The following is an 11,719-nucleotide window of genomic DNA, read 5'->3' as shown; positions in this document are numbered from 1 at the left end:
GTAAACACTTGAATCCATTCTTAAAAAAGAAGAGAAAGCTTCTTAGTTCTTCCACATGCAAATCTTCTCTTTGATAACCTTCATCCTCTGAGACAAGTTCCCCTTTATATTGAAGAGGGAGATCACCCTTTGAAAACTTCTCTGTTAGAACACACCTCACCCTTAAAACAAAATTATACCAAATCCGTTGATCATTTTGCTTCCCTTTTTGTGGCTACTTCCTCCTGTGGGAGGCAAAGCCACATATATTATCGAAATGAGTGAGTAGCTGTAAATGAGTTCATCACTTTTAGCCTTAACCCCTTAACTCCCAAGATCTGATTGGTAATTCTCCCTTCTAGCTGCTACACATATCCTTGCAAATAAGTTGTGAGAATTTGGTGTTAGATCAGGACAACAACTTCTACCTGATAAGTTTGAATATTCTCATTAGCTGTTTGCAAGATAATATAAGGACATTATCGGGAGAAATTTCATGTTGATCACTTCTGGGAGTTAAAGGGTTAGAGATAGAACAGTTAGGTTCTCGAGCTAGCCCCTATAAATTTACCATTATTATTATCTTTATTATGATTATTTGTTACCATTTAGTTATTGCCTGAATGTCAGTCAATCACTATATTCGCGAATCATCTTTCTCTCCACAAATAGGGTACTCATAGATACGTGGGTTACGGCAGTTTACTGTTTTACATGTGAATGGAAATTTTCTGCAACACTACCTTTTAGCATCATGATACAACCCCTAGTTGAAAGTCATTCTATATCAGTGGCCACATGCAAGGTTAGACTGCCTATTTTTTAAGCTCGTAAGAAAAGTAATGTAATTGCCTTTCCATGGTCTATTAGTAATTTCCAAAGCGTTCCAATTTTCTAAAGCTGACCCTCTTCGTCTAAACCATTCTAATAATATTGTCTTTTTGGTATTGTTCTCTTTTGTTTGCTCTATCTGTGTCGCACATATTACCTTTGGCTACGATTTTAGTTGAACAGTTTTTCCCTGGACACAATAAGATGTACGAGGAAGTTCAGCATAAAATAGAGTCTGAAAGGGATTGTAGTCTAATGATCTTGGACTAAGAGGAAGAAGGAGTTTTGTTGCAGTTCCATGTCACCTATATGCGGGGTAGCTGTAAAGTACATTGAATTGCCTTCAGTTGGGGATCTGAGAGTCTGACAAAACAGGGTTGTAGCTATAGCCAGCATGAGGCTAACCGATGTACCTCCCTCGGGCATTCTTTGTTGTAAAGGACTGCTACCAAATAAATTAATAAACTGATAAAAAATACATAACCACAAAATTTTTAAGATCAATAAATTTACACCATTTTTTAAGCTGTGGAGTATTCCGAAGGACGCATTCTTTTGATTTCTTAAATCTGAAAAGGCCGCCCTTTTCCTCCAAAAATCTCCAAAAACGGGCTTACACCAACTTTAAAATCATATATGAAAATGTTGCAACATTTTCATGAATCTTTCCCGGTAGTGACAAAATCTCTACTGTGATCCGCATGATTCTGACCTTCCCTTAGCAAATAGCAGCAGACGTTTCTTTCTCGCGGGCTGGGAAAAAGACAACAAACGCCCTATTCACGTACATTTTGTAAATTTTTCCAATTAAAAAAAAAAAAGTAGCAAACATTGGTCCAATGAGTTTACCGTTCCTTTGCTTTTCCTAAAAGATGGCTAGTTGTTTGAGCCCTTTTTTCACGCGAACACAACAGACAGCTTTTTAAAATAAACTTTAGTGTTCTACAAAGCTGCACTTCATCGCATAAATTCATAATCATAGTAAAAGGTGATAAGATAACGCGGGTAATTTTATTTTTAGATTATGAGGGGACTCTGTGAATTACTATGGCGCTATATCCACAAAAAGATTACCCCGATTGGCGCCCGTTTTCCAGCAAGGCTTCATTACCTTAATTCACAAATAAATCACATCAAAGGAACGTTTTACTTACGCCGTCTTGAGAAATTTTGCGTCCTTGGGCCGATTTGTACAGATCAATTTTTGGCCTCTCATTGATTTCCCGCCAATTTATTCCCTGTCAAATTTCTCGGTCACTTTCCACCACACGATTCCATCGAAATGCTCTCGCTCTCCTTTAACCCTTAAATTTATATTTGGTAAACATTGTGATCATCGTATTTACACTTTTTGCCGAGTGATCGGTGATTAAGAACGGGGACCTTCTCAAATAGATAAATCCGTCTTTTCTTCTCAATTTTACCCAAATTTCTTACTCGACCGACTAAGTAACTTTCTGTACGGCAAATTCTGTTAAATTAAGTTCATTATTTAAAAAAAAAAAGAATTCGATAGCTTCAAATTTATCCTATAATTTCATCATGACAATAACAACAACGAACAACCAGTAACAGCATGACAAACGATTTTGTGTACAGACCATGTGGGCACCTTAAATCGCTATCATCGCAAAAAATTATCTTGAGGGTCATATTGCAGCACAGAGAATATTAGCAACTAAAGACCACGCAAACATGTTATGAACTCATACTAAATAATATGGCCATTCCCGCACAAGAAAAAAAATTCGGTTTTTTTTTTTTTAAACAAATCCCTCGAATTTGAAGTAGATTTTCAGCTAAAAACCAACATGGTAAAAAAAATAGTCTTTTCATCTTTCTTATCCTTTGACAATTTTCGATCACCTTTGGTCCCCTAAATTGTTCGTTGCCCCAAGACCGGAGCAATGGGAACTACAAAAAAAATAAATTTATGCCGTCTAATGTTTCCTTTCTTGAACAGATTCACTCACCACTCCGTGGGTCCCCTTAATTAGGGTTTTTGTTTTTCGATACATTACACTGAAGTCAAAACGTTAACAACTTGTATCCCTCTGCTACCCGCCAGTAAACGTTTACTCATTGCACTGACTTAGTAGACAGCATAAGCAGCCTTTGCCCACCGAGCATTTTGTTTATCATTTCACCCGACATAGCCTCTTCCAATAAATATCTGACCCAAAGAAACATTAAGTTGTTCTTATTAAGTTTCTGTCCTATCACCAAACTGCTCATGCCTCATGTGCAGACATATTGTTATCATGTAGTGAAAAATTATGGGGACCGTCGCGGGAAAAAAAGAAAGCCGCTTTCTCTTCGCAATTTTACCCTAATTTCTTAGTCAACCGTTCAATTCGAAACGACCATCTAATTAAATTCCCTCAAACTAGGTTCAATTCTTCCCGTGGAAAAGGCTTGGTGTTTTCATTTCATGACATAAATTGATCATGATAATCACAGCAATCAGTTACACTGCACGACTAAAATATTGTCTTGGGACAATGTGGGGACCAAGTTAAAATTTGCTCCGTTGTTCACCAAAGATTATTCGCTAGGGACAATGTAGAACAGAAAAATAAAAGTTAAAGAACATAGCAACTTATAGCTTACCTTAAAATAGTTTCTTATCCATTGACAAATTTCGATCACCTTAGGTCCTCTTAATTGTTCATTGCCTCAGAACCAGAGAAATGGGGACTATACAAATAAACAAATTAACAGATCAGTAAAAATGCAAAAAATTTGGATTTGTCACAAAAAGTAGAGATAACGCACGTCACGAAAAAACCTTTTTCACTCGATTCTTTAGACAAAAAAAAATAGCCTTTCATCTTTCTTACCCGTGGACGCATTTCGATCACCTTTGGTCCCCTAAATTGCTCATTGCCCCAGGACCAGAGAAATGGGGACTACACAAAAAATAAATTTGTGCCGTTTAATGTTTCTTATCTTTAACAGGTTCCCCTTAATTAGGTTTTGTTGTTTCGATACATAACACTAACGTCAAAATGTTAACAGCTTCATCCCTCCTGCTTACCGCCAGTAAACGTTGACTCATTGCACCGACTTAGTTTATAGGAGAAAAAGCAGCCTTTAACCATCGTACTTCTGTTACAGAATTGTGCGGGAAATTTCGTTTGCGGAGCACATGTGGACTTTTTAACTATGGCGCTATATTTTCACAATAACTTTACCCCGTGTATTTGATGAGCACCCGCTTCTAGCAAGATCTTATCTCCTAAATTCATACATATATTCCATCAACGTAGCATGTTAACTTACGCCGTCTTGAGCATTTGTTTTTTTGGGCCAGTCTGTACTGTTTTTATTTTTTTGCGTGTGTATTTAATAATTTACCGCCAATTTTTATTTCCTGTTGAATCCGTTGCTTTCTTTGTGCGTCAGGATTCCATCGAAATGATATCGTTCTCCTTAGCAAAGCTCCACCTAACAAGCCCATTATTCGGTCAAAATTTTGAAAATGACAATTACATTTGCACTAGAAATTTTACCTAAGTCATAATCCACCATGTGGGGACCCTAAAAATGACGAGAAAACACATCCGTGCATTTTGATGATTATTTCACCCAATATAGCCCTTTCAAGAGATATCTTACCAAAGGAAAATAAGTTGTTTTCATTAAGTTTCTCGTCTTTTCTATCGCAAAAATGCTCATGCCATATGTGCAGACATATCGTTATCTTGCAGTAAAAATTATGGGGACAGTCGCAAGCAAAAAAGAAAGCCGCTTTCCCTTTGAAATTTCACCTGAATTTCTTAGTTATTTGTTCAAAACGAGCAAAGAGATTAATTTCCTTAGACTAAGTTCAATTTTTCTTTTCAAAAAATCCTTTGGGGCTTTCCTTTCATCACATAAATTGATCATGATAATTTGGCTGATGCGCCATCAACAAATCAGTAGGAAAATGCAAAACAATCAGGATTTGCCAAAACACTTAAAAGTAGAGATAGTGTGCGTCACGAAAAAACATTGTCACTCTTTTTTATTCTTTGAAAGTTTCGATTACCCTGAGTCCCTTAGTTGTTCATTGCGCCAGGACCGGAGTAACGGGGACTATACAAATAAATAAGTTTATACACTATAATCTTATATATCTTTAAATTTATTCCAATTTTCACCAAAGACTATGCGGCAGGGCAACAAATAAGCTTACTGACCTATATCTTACCTTTAAAGTAATTACATTTCGACTACGCTTATACCCTAGAAGCGCCTGATTTAACTTAATTCTCGAGGAACTTGCGATGTTCATCACACTAGTATTGAGCTAATGGGTCTTCGACAAATCAATAGTAAAATGCAGAAAAAATCGGAATTTCCCAAAACACTTAGAGGTGGAGATAACGCACGTCGCCAAAAACATTTTTCAATGTTCTTATGCAATGATAAATTTCAATCACTTTAGGTCCCCTTAACTGTTCATTGCCATAGGACCGGAGCAGTGGGAACTATACAAAAGAATAAGTTTATACCCTTTAATCTTCCTTATCTTTAAATTCAGTCCGATGTTCACCAAAGATTACACGGCAGGGCAATGCAGAGCAAAGAAGCCACCCTAGAACCTCCTGATTTAACGGAGGTCTCAAAGAACTTTGCTATGCTTATCCTACTAGAAGTTGGGCTGATACGTCATTAACAGATCAGTCAAAAAAATGCAAATCATCTGGATTTCTCACAACACTTAAAAGTGTAGATAACGTACGTCAAGAAAAAAACATTTTTCAGTCGATTCTTTGGACAAAAAAAATAGTCTTTTCATCTTTCGTTTCCGTTGAAAAATTTCGATCACTTTGGTCCCCTTAATTGCCCATTGCCCCAGGACCGGAGAAATGAGGACCATACAAAAAATAAGTTTATGCCGTTTAATGTTTCTTATCTTTAATAGGTTCTCTCGCCATTCCGTTGGTCCCCTTAATTAGGTTTTGTTTTTCTGATACACTGACGTCAAAAAGTTAACAGCTCACAACCCTTCTGCTACCCGCCAGACATAGTTGACTCATTCCACTGACCTAGTTAATGACAGTATAAGCAGCCTTTGACCACCGCAGTTTTGTTACTTCCTACAAAGAGTGGTTTAGTGAAAAACACAATTCCTTGCGTACTCATACCGAGTGACAAAACAAATTGATCCCTACATTTTGATCACCCATTCACAAGAAATATTCAGACAAACATTACGATTCACAAGCTGAAATTGGACCTGAATGAAATTCTAAGTAGGTTAAATGACGAATTCATCGCCATGTCGCAGACAAGGAGTAGTCCTTTGGTCGTTCATTGCTATCACCTTTGGTCTGCTTAATTTGTCAATGCTCCAAGACCGGAGCAATGGGGTCTATAAAAAGAAATAAGTCTATACCCTGTGGTCTTTCTTATCTTTAGCAGTTAACTTACCGTTTCAATTAGTTTCTTCTCCATTGAATATATTTTAATGGCAGAACATTATTGGATGACCCAGCCACAACGTGAGCACATTTACCGAAAGGACAAACTACTAAGGAAAACAAGACAAAATAAATGTGATTTGTTACTTTGGAAACTAGGTGAACGCGTCAAGCAAAGTGCGGTATCTCATCGGGGAGGATCACAGACTGGGCCAGCTATAGAGCGGCGGAAATCAAGCCTATCTGGCCTTAAGCGAAGTAATAATACGAATGATGACGGAGCGCAAAAGTCGTCTGCTACTTACGGCGGTTCGAAAAGATAAATTAGTACAGCAGCTTAAGATACAGAACATAAATTGGATGTTGTGTCCCCTACTTCCCCCCCCCCCCCCCACCTTTTTCACCGGCGTTCTAGACCCCGGTTCTACCTAGTGCCATATGGCGAGCTCCCCAAAAACATGACCGCATTCTCTCAGGCACCAATAAAAATTCAGTTTTTTTATCATTGCGACCGCGTTAATAATACCGGCTTGTTATTATGTCCAACGACCAACTTTAAAGATTCTCCCAGAGTTTTCTCAAGCCATTCTAAGGATTGGTTCAGGTGCGAAGTTTTTTTCCATTACACAGAACAACACCCATTTGATATGAAAGCGTTACCTTTTTCAAAACCATAGTTTGGTAAACTCCTATATACTTATGTACTTGTCTCCCCAAAGAATGATTTAAGAGTGAATTAAACTTTTTTTATCATTTTCACATTGCTTGTTGTTCGTCTGATCTGTCGTGGATCTGCTCGTTCCTTCAGTTAGCATCTTGCCTGAACCTTGCTTGGTTGCTCGCCTTGACGTCAGTAATCCAGTGAACAGCTATTTGCTGCTTCCTTTTTAACGAAATAATTCTGGACTCCAGCTCATCAATGCTTCTTATGGTGTCAAACTACTGACATGCCAATTGAGGCCACGTCCACTTTATCACCTTTCTCTGAAGACCAAAAACGAACAAGTACCCTTGGAAGGTCACTATATCTAAAGCTCGTTGGATCCTGTCGTATAAATTGCTTAAACTACAAGAGTGCTGAGCATGCATAGAATTTATACAGATATTTTTCTTCCCCTCCAACGTCCAACGAGCTAACTTACCGGGTAGTCCCAGTTGCTTTTTGCGACACAAAATGGGTCAAGCGCCTGCTGTCTAGCTCCGGTTGGCAAGGCATGATAGTGATATAAGAAACAAATAATTTATTTTAAAAGTCCTAGCCCTTCTTCCGTAAAGTAATACCTTGGGAAATCAGGCGATCCTCTGACATAGTCCACTTAACGCTTAACTTCCGCGTACCTCGAAACAGTCACCCGAGACCTTATGGCGACGGCGACGTAAAGGGACTCAACGTCGAGGCCGTCAGTTGCCGTCGGCGTTCCTGCCAAAATTTTACATTACGAAAAGATCTTGGAAACCGTGAGTTTCTTATTCCAGCAATTGTGAACCTTTGAAAGTTTACTGAGTGTCTCGCCGATTTCGTCCTTGCTAATATCTACCATGCCAAAAGTAAGAGACACTATTCTCATGGCTTATGCCCGTAATTTGATCGATGATATAGAGTACTTGTTTCTATATAACGTTAAGTTCTCCCAAAAATCCTTTTATTCTATATTGGAGCCACGAACGCTTCAATCTGGACATGATGACAGATTAAAAAATGCAACAACTTACTGAAGTATTGAACCCTCCAGGCCTGATTGTTTGCTATAACGACGTCAACATGGACACAACTCAGGCACTCTACACATTTCTCAGGCGGTTTGCCTGCCCGAGCAGGTAAGTGGAATTGATACCACGATTCGCGATACCTGAGCCTCAACTTTGAATGATTTTGCATGCTGTGATGGATTCCATTTACACTGACTGGATACGTTTGCTGTTGGATTGGATCAGCCGTAGGAGCGGATGATGTACAACGGCCCTACGAAAGTACATTCAATGAAATTTAAGTCCATTGCTACACCCAACGGCCTTATTGCTACCCTCTATGGCCCGGTGGAGGGTAAAAGGCACGACAGCGTAATGTTGGCTCGATCCAAAGTGTTGAACCAGCTTCAGGAGGAGGCACCTTATGCATTCATGGCTATCCAGCGTATCCTCTCCGACTTCACTTTCAGAGTCCATTTCACGGCGTTACTGACAGACCTTCCAAAAGCTTGGAACAAGTCAATGAGTGAAGTGAGATTTTAAATTGAATGGATCTTCGGTGATGTCGTAAAGTATTTTAAATTCTTGGACTTCAAGAGGAATTCAAAGTTATGCTCAAGCGCTGTGGGAAAAGTGTGTATTTTATGTGCTCTTCATAATTCTTGGGCATGTTTATGTGGTGCAATTACATCTAAGTTTTTCCAGTTCTTTCCCGCAACTGTCCATGAGTACTTTCAAAAATTTCAAGCATGGTCCATAATAAATCAATTTTCCGAATAATTTTCAATCAGTCTTCAGTTTACTTTCAAATAAATTAATCTCCTTTAAACGATCATTACCGTGTAAAGGCATTTTAAAAGTACTAAACTTTAAAATTATAAACAACTTTTAAAATTAAAAGATTATATCAAATGATCGCATAACTCATACAAAATATACAAACTATTGATATTCTCTTCAGACAGCTGATATTCTCTTCCTGTTGTCTATCACATGTACAGAAATACGCAAGGCATCTGAACCAGAAAGTCCAAGTTTCAAATAAATTTGCGGAACAATTTTATTTGCTAGCAAGATTTGTAACAAGAACATAAGCGCCTGGCTTTGCCGCTGCAGCAAAACCATGTTCATACGTTCTAGTTGTCGTAGCTGCTGTTGCTGCATTCTTGCGGTATTCGGTTGTTCCTCGAATTTTTCGTCATGTTTTTTTCTCAGATTCAACTTGCCCTCTGCCTCTCTTACCTCCTTCTCCATCTGCAGCTGTTGTTTCTTTAGTGCCGCCTCCGCCAAGTCTTGGCACCAAGACAAGTCAATGGTTTGAGGCAACTAAAGAAAGCCTTGCCTTTCGAGATATATTTGCACATAATAAAATTCAGCCATGTAGTTTTTGGTTTTTCCCTTGATGCCGTTGAGTACGCATTTGTGTCTGAGGGTAGCTGTGGAGACCAATCGGTGCACGAGAGTGTCTGTCGCATGTGAATCACATGAACAGCCAAAGGTGAGCCTATCCTACCCAGTTCTCGGGATCTTCGCCCAGGTTTTTGATGAATACTTTCAGTTCTTTGTAAAAAGGCTTTCTCTGTCCACCCACAGATCTCTTTCCAGTGTCAGCCAACAACAGAGGAGCTATTTTTGGAGAATGGGACTTGTGCAGTTTGTGCAATTGAACCATCTGCATTCAATTTAAGTTGAACCAAATGTATTATGCATTTTTTCCGGTTGAACCATTTGAGCTAGTTAAACCATTTAAACTACTTCAACCAAATAAGATAGATTGTGCAATTTGTGCAGTTTAAATGCTTTTGTAAGTTTGAATATTTAACCAGTTGGACCAATTAAGCTAGATTGTGCAGTTTGTGCAGTTGAAGCACTTAAGCTAGTTAGACCATTTGGACTACTTCAAACAAAAAAGATAGGTTGTGCAATTTGTGCAGTTTAACTGCCTACGCTAGTTTGACTATTCACCCAGTTGAGCCTATTAAGCTAGATTGTGCAATTGAACCTTTTAAGCTAGTTATGGAGTTTGTCCAGTTGAACAGTTTAAGCTAGTTTGACCATTTGAACTACTTCAACAAATTCAGGTAGCTTGTGCAATTTTTGAAGTTAAATGTCCTCGCTAGTTTGACTATGTAACCAGTTAAATCATTTGAGACAACTTTGACAGTTTCTGCAGTTGAACTGGTTAAGCTAGTTATGAATTTTATACAGTTTAACTGTTTTCGCAAGTTTGACCATTTAAGCAGTTAGAGTTAAATTAAAGAAAGTTCGAAAAGAAGTTCGAAAGAACTGCAGACGTTTACCAAACAGAGAGAGAAACACGACAGAAAACTCCGTCACTTGCTCAGTAAGAGGTCTCCTGTTAATTCAGGCTCATCTCTGAGAGATAAATGAGTCTTGAACCTTTCCTCCGAGGAGTTATCCGCGCTGGAACGGAGTGGTTTAGAGAAGGGTCTGAAGTTTGCTATCGCTCCTCGCAAAATACCGACTGCCGATATTGTCGCCGCTGTTGAGGAGAGTATCTCTCAACTCAACGACGATCGTAGGTATTTGGTAAGAGCAGAAGTAATTAGCATACTCAGACGTGCTAAACCTCCTCCCAAAAACATTCAAAAGGATGTTTTCAATGCGCTTATAGCTCTCAAAAAGGATCCGGACAGGCTCGTAATCGAGGACAAGGGTAATTGTGTTGTGGTTATGGACAAACAGCAATATCACGACAAAGCTTTGTCTCTGCTTAATGACAAGAGTACGTATGCTGTCTTTAACTCTGATCCTACCAGTAAAACTCAAAGAAAGTTAAACAAAATGTTGCTTGATTTGAAAAAAGCTGGTATAACTAGTGACTCTACGTAAAAAATGTTATACAGTAGTGACGGCTTATGTCCACGTTTTCATGGCTTATCTAAAATTCATAAACCGGGAATTCCTTTGAGACCCATTGTCTCTTTTGTTAATTCTCCGACTTATGCAATTTTTGGTTATCTTGCGAGAATTTTGTCGCCTGTTGTTGGGAATACTGATTACACTGTCAAAAATCCCTGCGAATTCGCGGATTTCATAAGAGATAAAACTCTTAACGCTTGTGAAGAATTAGTGTCTTCAGACGTTGTTTCGCTCTTCACCAAAATCCCAGTTGATCTTGCCATTAAGGTTGCGGAGGAATGACTCAGAGAAGATGCTTCCCTGGGACAAAGAACTTCCTTGCCTGTGGAGGATATTAGTCATCTGCTGTCTTTTTGCCTCAAAACCACGCAATTTACATATAACGGCGCCTACTATCAACAAGTTTTTGGTACAGCGATGGGTTCGCCCGTCTCTGCTGTCATTGCTAACATGGTAATGGAAGACGTGGAACAAAAGGCCTTAGCTACTTCACCGGTTAAACCCTTTTTCTGGAAATGATATGTCGATGATGTTATTTCTGCGATATCCGGAGATGAAGCGGAGCGCCTCTTATCGCATTTGAATTCAGTAGAGCCGTCGATCCCATTCACCCTTGAGCGTGAAAAGGATAGATATTTTCCCTTTCTTGATTTATATGTGTTCAGGGTAATTTAGAGACAAGTGTTTACTGTAAACCTACCCACACCGACAAATACCTCGCTTTCGATTCTCACCACCCTGTTTGCCATAAAAAGTCTGTAGCCAAAACTTTACTTAGGAGGGCTGACTGTCTACCATCTTCACTCGATTCGAAGGCTGAGGAGAGGAAATATGTTTCCAATGTCCTAAGGGCAAATGGCTATACAAAAACTTTTCCCCGTAACTGCCAAAAATCAGTTACAAATAGTAACGCTCTTGATGCAAGGGAA

General features: G+C 38.9%; 1 long non-coding RNA gene across 1 annotated transcript in view; it reads right to left on the bottom strand.

The window, feature by feature from the left end:
- The window catches only part of LOC149042846 (uncharacterized), a 4,103-nt gene extending 610 nt beyond the window's left edge, over positions 1-3,493 (bottom strand). The window contains exons 1-2 of the long non-coding RNA XR_016188351.1: positions 3,421-3,493; positions 1-102 (exon numbers count right to left, since the gene is read on the bottom strand). The exon at positions 1-102 is cut by the window's left edge and continues 1 nt beyond it. This is a non-coding gene — a long non-coding RNA (uncharacterized LOC149042846). The remainder of the gene's footprint in view (positions 103-3,420) is intronic.
- Positions 3,494-11,719: the final 8,226 nt, after the last annotated feature.

The sequence above is a fragment of the Pocillopora damicornis genome, chromosome 7 (assembly GCF_964200805.1).
Source record: "Pocillopora damicornis chromosome 7, jaPocDami1.2, whole genome shotgun sequence".
NCBI lineage: Eukaryota > Metazoa > Cnidaria > Anthozoa > Scleractinia > Pocilloporidae > Pocillopora > Pocillopora damicornis.
The sequence above is the reverse complement of the archived record's forward strand: the minus strand, read 5'-3'. Positions and strand labels throughout refer to the sequence as shown.